This window comes from Ylistrum balloti, unplaced genomic scaffold, assembly GCF_031769215.1.
Source record: "Ylistrum balloti isolate Yb309-2 unplaced genomic scaffold, AGI_CSIRO_Ybal_v1 Utg369934, whole genome shotgun sequence".
In the NCBI taxonomy this organism is placed as follows: domain Eukaryota; kingdom Metazoa; phylum Mollusca; class Bivalvia; order Pectinida; family Pectinidae; genus Ylistrum; species Ylistrum balloti.
Window position 1 is genome coordinate 984,407 of NW_026782045.1, and position 8,066 is coordinate 992,472.

Sequence of the window (8,066 nt, forward strand, 5' to 3'; positions counted from 1 at the left end):
TATTTGTTTGAGACATGTAATTTAGATCTATGTATTTTGAAAAAAAAAATTACCATTGGACTCAGAAATTAATCACAAAAAATTTTTGCTTTGTAAATTTCCAATGTACACACATCAATGTGTGCTCAGGTCAAAGAGCTCCAATTCATGATTAACTATGGTCTTCAGATTAGGAAAATAACATTCTATACAAATTAGCAAAAATATGTGAAAATTATCACCTCCAGTTAATTTAGCAAGCATGCCAGACTGGAGTTTGCTTTATAAAATAATCTTCATATCGATTTGTGATGATATGTATTTTACTTAATGTTGCTAGAACTAGACAAAACAAGTAATGTGTATTTATCTAAAACCAGGTAACTAATTATTGTTAATACTAATGTTTTTTATTATTATTTACTTTTGTATAGAAACAGAAAAAACATTACCATGTCCTATTTTTTTTTGTTTTTTTTTAATGTACTGTTTTGTTTCATACATCTTAAAGTCTTTTTCAATCTATTTTTCTAGTTTTGAAAAGAATTTTTATAACATTTATGTTTTTGCAGAGTCCTGAATCCATCCAATTTAAATGTATCGATTTTTTAAGAATGAAATATACATTTTATGTCAGCCAAGTACCAAGTTCAGAAAGAAAATAAAAAGCATTTCTGACTTTACAAAAAATATTTAGAAGTGTTTTCAAAATATATATGTAATTTCTTAATTTTGTGATTTATGTAGTTTTCTTTCATTAAGTTGAAAACGTACAGACAATATTTTTATCATAAACAAATAATCAAGTAATGATGTTCCTTTTGGTGTGTGATCGGAACTAAAAAGTGTATTACATTTCAAATTTGAATTAACTGTGCAATATATTCTAGGACGAAAAATATTGGAAGTCTTTTTCAGTTTCTATCGAAAGATTTCTTTTTATATGTATTTTTTCTGCTCCAATATTCGGTAATTATTCTGTTCATGGTGTGTTAATTTGTTAAACTAGAATTGTGATTAAGAAACATTTCTGGCAAATGTTTGTATTTGTTATATATCAAAGTAATTACTTGAATTTTATTTATCGCAATAATAAACATGAGTCAAGGTTTCTCAATGCAGCCAATGCATTTATAATCAAATATGGGGTGACATGCTTTAAAATAGTGAATTTTGACAATAGCTTTTGCACCTTCAGTATTCAAAGTATAGGGTAAAAAATGTACAACCATTTCCCAGCCCCACCCAATTTATAAATGAAAATATGAAAAATAATGGAAAAACCAGACTTTAAATTATTGACTTCCATGCCCAGAATTATTGTACAAGAAATATGTTTCAATAGGATCTGAGTGGCTTGTATTAATGAGTTGCCTTGAGGCACCTTGACAATGTGATTGACCCAAGGTTAGAACACCCTGGTGGTGTATTGTGCTATACAACAACCTTCCGTCCATTTAAACACTACTCATATTAACTTGATGTCAGTATCCTGTAACAGAAAATAAATATATGCTATCTTTGCACAGTTTTTATTTTTAATTGTGGTCTCCGTTTGTCAGATATAATCTGATGTAGTTTCCTTTATAGTTGACATTGATTTTTAAATGAAATGTTGGTATGATAACTCAGTAGAACAACCTCAGGTGGAGAAGGGATAGGATTCAATCCTAGCCCAAGCCAGTATGTGTTTCTCTGTTACCTGAAATCACAGAATTTCACATGCTGTCCTGATTTTGTCCTTTGCAACAATTTCATTCTAGGTGCTCTGGATAATATATGGTAGGCCTCCTGTCTGTTGTTCATTGGGGTAGCCACCAGTCATTACAAGGATACCTGCCTCAAACAGTAGCTAAAAGCGTACGCATATTTTTCAGTTACATCCATATTAATTAACCACCAACTTTTGCAAATGATAACTCTTTTCTAGTCCTTCTGGTCATTTGGATAGATGCACTACACAGAGGGAGAACTAGTTAAAAAATCTCTTTTGTGTTGATTGGCATAGAAGGAAGCAGACTGGTTGAAATGCAGCGTGGGGAGGAGGGCGAGAAACTGCTGAATTACTGAGGAACACAAGAGTTGACGTTTTGAAGAGTGTGATTCCCAAACAGTCGGCGGTGCGCTGGAGTTGGCTTTTGAAAGAATTGGATTCATCTGCAGCCGGGTATATCCAGGAGTTGGCCTTTGGAAGAACGTCATTTCCCGCCAACCGGCTGTATTCAGGAGTTGGCTTTTCAAAAAGCGTGATTCGCCTGCAGCCAGTTGTATTCAGGAGTTGGCTTTTGAAAAAGCGTGATTCGCCGGCAGCCAGTTGTATTCTGAAGTTGGCTTTTGGAAGAGCATGATTCGCCTGCAGCCAGTTGTATTCTGGAGTTGGCTTTTGGAAGAGCATTATTCGCCAGCAGCCAGCTGTATTCAGGAGTTGGCTTTTGGAAGAGCATGATTCGCCTGCAGCCAGTTGTATTCAGGAGTTGGCTTTTGAAAGAGCATGATTCGCCTGCAGCCAGTTGTATTCTGGAGTTGGCTTTTGAAAGAGCGTGATTCGCCTGCAGCCAGTTGTATTCAGGAGTTGGTTTTTGGAAGAGCACCCCGTCAGCCAGCTGTATTCAGGAGTTGGTTTTTGGAAGAGCACCCCCGTCAGCCAGCTGTATTCAGGAGTAGGTTTTTGGAAGAGCATCGCCACCAGCCAGCTGTATTCAGGAGTTGGTTTTTGGAAGAGCACCCCGTCAGCCAGCTGTATTCAGGAGTTGACTTTTGGAAGAGCACCCCCGTCAGCCAGCTGTATTCAGCAGTTGGTTTTTGGAAGAGCATGATTCGCCGTCAGCCAACTGTATTCAGGAGTTGGCTTTTGAAAGAGCGTGATTCGCCTGCAGCCAGTTGTATTCAGGAGTTGGCTTTTGGAAGAGCATGATTCGCCTGCAGCCAGTTGTATTCTGGAGTTGGCTTTTGGAAGAGCATGATTCGCCTGCAGCCAGTTGTATTCAGGAGTTGGCTTTTGAAAGAGCGTGATTCGCCTGCAGCCAGTTGTATTCTGGAGTTGGCTTTTGGAAGAGCATTATTCGCCAGCAGCCAGCTGTATTCAGGAGTTGGCTTTTGAAAGACATGATTCGCCGGCAGCCAGCTGTATTCTGGAGTTGGCTTTTGGAAGAGCATGATTCGCCTGCAGCCAGTTGTATTCTGGAGTTGGCTTTTGAAAGAGCGTGATTCGCCTGCAGCCAGTTGTATTCAGGAGTTGGCTTTTGGAAGAGCATGATTCGCCTGCAGCCAGTTGTATTCTGGAGTTGGCTTTTGGAAGAGCATGATTCGCCTGCAGCCAGTTGTATTCAGGAGTTGGCTTTTGAAAGAGCGTGATTCAAAGGGGAAATTAATATGAATCATGTCCCGTGTCTGAAGGGGTTTAACAAAGGACAATTAATATGAGCCATGTCACGTGTCTGAAGGGGTTACAAAAGGGAAATTAATATGAATCATGTCCCGAGTCTGAAGGGGTTTTTGAAATTGGCTTATGAAATCATGATTCCGTGTCTGAAGGGGTTTAACAAAGGGAAATTAATATGAGCCATGTTGTATTCAGGAGTTGGCTTTTGAAAGAGCGTGATTCACCTGCAGCCAGTTGTATTCTGAAGTTGGGGTTACAAAGAAATTAATATGATTCGCCGTGTCTGAAGGGGTTACAAAGGGGAAATTAATATGAATCATGGCTTTTGAAGGGGAACAAAGGACAATTAATATGCATGCCGTGTTGTAGGGGTTTCAGGAGTTGGCTTTTGGAATATGAATCATGTCGCCGTGCTGAAGGGGCCAGGGGAAATTGTATTCATGGAGTTGGCTTTTTAAAGAGTGTGATTCGCCTGAAGTTACAGTTGTATTCATGGTGTTGGGTTACAAAGGTGAAATTAATATGAATCATGCCTGCAGCCAGTTGTATTTTGAAATTGGCTTTTGGAAATTAATATGATGTCGCCGTGCAGAAGGGGTTGTATTCAGGAGTTGGTGAAATTAATATGATTCATGCAGCCGTGTCTGAAGGGGTTTAACAAAGGACAATTAATATGTTTGTTAAACCCCTTCAGACACGGGACATGATTCATATTAATTTCCCCTTTGTAACCCCTTCAGACACGGGACATGATTCATATTAATTTCCCCTTTGTAACCCCTTCAGACACGTGACATGGCTCATATTAATTGTCCTTTGTTAAACCCCTTCAGACACGGGACATGATTCATATTAATTTCCCCCTTGTAACCCCTTCAGACACGGGACATGATTCATATTAATTTCCCCCTTGTAACCCCTTCAGACACGTGACATGGTTAATATTAAGTGTCCCCGTTGAACACAAATGGTTGTCTTTAGAAATGGAGGTCGTATACATAATAGAGAATCATGGACTTACAACGGTTTTTCCTACCTGGGAGTGAAACTTAAATAGAATAATAGATTCCTTTAGCCACAACAAAAGCTATGCTGATATACATGTACATTTTACCCACAAACAGTTAAATATGATAAATGAACTAAAATATGTATTCAATCTATTGAGTAATTTGTATATCTTATGTTACTCTATCATTTATGTGACGAACAGAACTCGATATTTTCTCAACTGGAATAGTTTGTCTGTATATAGATTTTGCACAATGAAGACAAAATTATGTCGGACACGAAAATGTGAGATACAATGTCAAATAATGATTAAGTCTACACAAGTTCAAAACCAAGACCATAAAAAGCTACAGATTTATGTATAAAGAAATATTTTCAGTAAAATTTCTATAGCGCTCGGTTGGAAATACTACAAAAGAACAGTGCCTATGTATACAATGGCGTGCTCAATATCTGAATGGGTTAATTACGTTAAACTTCATTCACAATTGATCCGACATTCAGATAAGATCGCCTTTATTTGTGTATTATAGACACGTGTATGTATTTGTCAATTTGAATGATATAGTTGTGTAAGGTTGGTGTTAGGCGTTCCAGTCCTCGACGCCTCTTGATCGCAGTAATTAGCACTAATAGGTTTTGTCACAGTACTACCACCGGAATGTGCAATCACCATGTTCTCCTACGTTGTGTTTTTTTACAACAAACCCATGAGAAAAGTATCATGCTAAATTTCAACGTCTCCAAAAACCTGTTATTTTTCTTATTCTTTTTTTTTTCGGGGATCGTAAGACATCGAGCAATGGAGATCTACAACTGGTAATTCAAACTTTATGAAATTAGTAATTATAATTACGGATTAAAATAATTATGCATTGTTAATGCCGATGTTAATTCCCGATTTTTTTCATCACCCCTCCAATGCTTATGATAGCGATAACTTGTACGATTTAAGTCTCTGATTACCCTCAAACCTTGTCAAACGCCGTTTTAACATTCAATCCTATTTACTTTACATTTTATCGTAACATTACAAGTCTAAAGACCCTTTTTGAAACTGTTGAGGTCTATAAAATTCTAGGTTATCTGAAGGATTTTTGTCTATATTATAGAATATGAATTACAATTTTAATCTTTTGTGATAATATTTCCATTCAAAATTTTTAGCATTTGTGATTTACTTTTTAGGTCTTGTTTGATGTTATTTCCTTATTGGATTGCTGTGTGTTTTACTGGTTGATGACCCTAATGACCTTTTATATGTTGACGGGCCGTTAAGATGTAATAATAATAATAATGATTACTCTTAAGAAGAATTGTGCATTGTTAGTCTATTAAAAAATATCCGTATACCACCTAAGGGAAATGCGAAAAGAAGTTCAATTAAGTAAGACAAAAAGACACAGACCTTACATAATCTAATTTCTTTTTGCATTTTGTATATATGGTATACGGTTATTTTTCTAGACCGACTTAACATAGCGATTGGCTATTGACTATACAATACACTACATGCAATTCAAGAACTAGATATATTTATTATTAAGTTGATTGTTGTCAATATGTCTCTCAACCGATGTCCATTTGTCTGTCTACTTTCTTGCTCAATCCTAACATGCTTTTATAACAACCGATTACATTTGTCTTTTGCAAAGTCGACAGAAATCTTATTGTGATGAATCCGTACACACTAGTTTTACTTATTGACAGAGCGCGGTTATGTCCACATTTTCATCTGAACCAGCAGAGGGACTTAAACATGAAAGACTCGCTGTAACTGATCTAGATGTTAATGTTGAAATTCCAAGTTAATGGTTTTTAGAAATGTTGATAAACTGAAGTAGTTAGACAATTGGTTTTATAATGTATGTTAATAGTTTTGGATATCTTGGAATTCTGATGAAATTCAATGGAAAATTTAGAATAACACAAGAAAAAAAAATGAGCGAGGAAGGACAGTGCGTAAGACTACACATATTATTATTGAAACTAGCTCAGTGTTTTCCACACTTTGGTATTTTGAACTATGAATCCGAAGTATTGGGGTTTCATGAAGAGCCAGGTATTGAAAAATTACAATAAAATTTTTGTACAAGAATTTTGGGGTTAAGAAAATAACGCCTAACATTGCGTTTTATGAAGAATTTGACAGGCTACCTTGGTCAATAAGTCTACTAAAACTATAAGATTTATTGATGGTAAATTTTATGTTGAAGAGGATTTAATAAAATCTACTGGCTTACAAAATATCAAACAAATCGCGAAAATAAAACAGGTATCACATAGGAAAACAGGTAGATTTAACAATGTTGAAAAAATACAATAAATTCTGTGCTTATTGTAACAGTGATAATATTGATGATGAATAACATTTCATTATAAAATGCAACCGCTATTTAGATATAAGAAAATAATTCATAAAAAAAGTATTATGATACAAAACCTATATTTAACTCGCTATGATGGTATCCTAGAAGTTTGTGACAGGGATGTGCCTAGTCCAATTAATAATAAACAAACCATTAACGCTTATTAAGCGAACTCCTAAGAGCTGAGGGAAATTAACGAAACGTCAAATTTAAGATTTGGAGGTGCAGTAACCCGGTTGATAACAAGATGTGGATGACAATGGTGTGACGTCATTTCCGGTCGGCATACATAAAAGTTGCCACTTTGATCTCAACATCATCTCATCATATATGGTTGTGTGCGTGTTTGAGTGCGTCTATATACTATGACGTCATCAATACTGTAGAATCAGTAGAATAGCAAACAATAACATCTTATTACAGTCGAAGTTCTTATTACGCAAATGATTAGATTGTGACGTTTCAATTACTACACGGTCACCTTCATCAGACAAATGACCAATGTGGAGGGTACTAGCACTGACATATGTAGTGTACAAGATCTACACGGTCACCTTCATCAGACAAGTGACCAGTGTGGAGGGTACTAACACTGACGTATGTAGTGTACGAGATCTACACGGTCACCTTCATCAGACAAATGACCAGTGTGGAGGGTACTAGCACTCACGTATGTAGTGTGCGAGATCTACACGGTCACCTTCATCAGACAAACGACCAGTGTGGAGCGAAATATCACTGACGTACATAGTGTACGAGATCTACACGGTCACCTTCATCAGACAAATGACCAGTGTGGAGCGTACTAGCACTGACGTACGTAGTGTACGAGATCTACACGGCCACCTTCACCAGAAAAATGACCAGTGTGGAGCGTACTAGCACTGACGTACGTAGTGTACGAGATCTACACGGTCACCTTCATCAGAAAAATGACAAGTGTGGAGCGTACTAGCACTGACGTGCGTAGTGTACGAGATGGTTAAGAACTTTTTGGCTGTATCATAATTCTATGTACACTAAGGTTAAAAAATAGTGTGACGAGATGGTACACACAATATAAAAGAAAAGAAAAAAATACACAATATGGTGAGAACATAATCTATCCGATTTGGGAAAATATGGCAACGTACATACAGACAATAATAATTACCTGATGGTGTATATTTCGAATCGTGTCACTATTCGTCGCGTAAACAATTGTCTTTTGTTCTACCCATTTTTGTGTATGTGTATAGATCTCTTTTTTTTTTTTTTAAACTTCGACTTGACGAGGTTAAATGTCCATCGGTCAAAAACGCTCCTCAGATCCTTTGTGATTGGTA